The sequence below is a fragment of the Dama dama genome, chromosome X (assembly GCF_033118175.1).
Source record: "Dama dama isolate Ldn47 chromosome X, ASM3311817v1, whole genome shotgun sequence".
Lineage (NCBI taxonomy): Eukaryota > Metazoa > Chordata > Mammalia > Artiodactyla > Cervidae > Dama > Dama dama.
This window is the reverse complement of record NC_083714.1, coordinates 94043215-94044979: the sequence shown is the minus strand read 5'-3', so window position 1 is coordinate 94044979 and position 1765 is coordinate 94043215.

Here is a 1765-nt window from a genome sequence, read left to right as displayed (position 1 = left end):
TGGTTTATAACATATTTCCACAGTGATGAGCAAACAGACTCTGTGTGATTTCAATACCTTTAGACCATGAAAATTTTGCACCTTGTTTATGTCCCTGGATATTCTCCAGTGTCTCCTAGTTTATAGTCTATGGTAACTTGAATAGCACTTGTATCCTACTGTTGTATTTTAAATGTGTTGAATTGGCTCATGGTACTTTCCAGGTCAACTGTGTCTTTCCTACTTTCTGTGTATATATTCTATTAATTTTTAGGAGTTTGATATTGAAATTTCAACTCACTTTTGTTCAGTCACTCAGTCATGTCCAACTCTGCAACACCATGGACTACAGTTTCGCTTGGACCCAAGGACATCATATACTGCAGCCATGGACTCCAGGCTTCCTTGTCCTTGACTAACTTCTGGAGTTTGCTCAAACTCATGTCCCTTGAGTCAATGATTCCATCCGACCATCTCATTCTCTGTTGGCCCCTTCTCTTCTTGCCCTCAGTCTCTGCCAGAATCAGGGTCTTATCCAATGAGTCAGCTCTTCAGGTGGCCAAACTTTGGAGCTTCACCTTCAGCATCAGTCCTTCCAATGAATATTCAGGGTTTATTTGCTTTAGGACTGACTGATTTGATCTCCTTTCTGTCCAAGGGACTCTCAAGAGTCTTCTTCACTACCACAGTACAAAAGCATCAATTCTTCAGCGCTCAGCCTTCTTACTGGTCCAACTGTCACATTCGTTCATGACTACTGAAAAAACCATTGCTTTGACTAGATGGACTTTTGCCATCCAATTGATGACTCTGCTTTTTAATATGCTGTCTAGGTTTGTCATGGAGAATGAAATGCCAACCTACTCCAGTATTCTTGCCTGGGAAATCCCATGGACTGAGTTATTTGGTGGGTGAGACCATGGGGTCTCAAGAGTCAGACACTACTTAGTGAGTAAACAAAGAAACAAACAAACAAAAGTTTCTCAAAGCTTTTCTTTCAAGGAGAGAGTGTCTTTTAATTTCATGGCTGCAGTCACCATCCACAGTGATTTTGGAGACCAAGAAAATTAAGTCTGCCACTGTTACCATTTTTTACCCATCTATTTGCCATGAAGTGATGGGGCTGGATGGCATGATCTTAGTTTTTTAAATACTTAATTTTAAGCCAGTCTTTCCACTCTCCTCTTTCACCTTCAGCAAGAGGCTCTGTATTTCCTCTTTGCTTTCTGTTCTTAGGGTGATGTCATCTTCATATCTGAAGTTATTGATATTTTCCCTGGCAACCTTGATTCCAGCAGTGCTTCATCCAGCCTGGCATTTCACATGATGTACTCTATATATAAGCTAAATAAGCTAGGTGACAATATACAACCTTGACATACTCCTTTTCCTATTTTGAACCAGTCCATTATTCCATGTCCAGTTCTAACTGTTGCTTCTTGACCTGCATACAGGTTTCTCAAGAGGCACTTAATGTGGTCTGGTATTCCCATCTCTTTAAGAATTTCCCACTGTTTGTTGTGATCCACACAGTCAAATGCTTTCATGTAGTCAATGAAGCAGAAGTAGATATTTTTCTGGAGTTCCCTTGTTTTTTCTACGATCAAACAGATGTTGGCAATTTTATCTCTGATTTCTCTGCCTTTTCTAAATCCAGCTTGTACATGTGGAAGTTATCAGTTCATGTACTGTTGAAGCCTTATTTGAAGGATTTTGAGCATTACCTTGCTACCATGTAAAATGAATGCAGTTGTGCTGTAGTTTCAACATTCTTTGGCGTTACCTT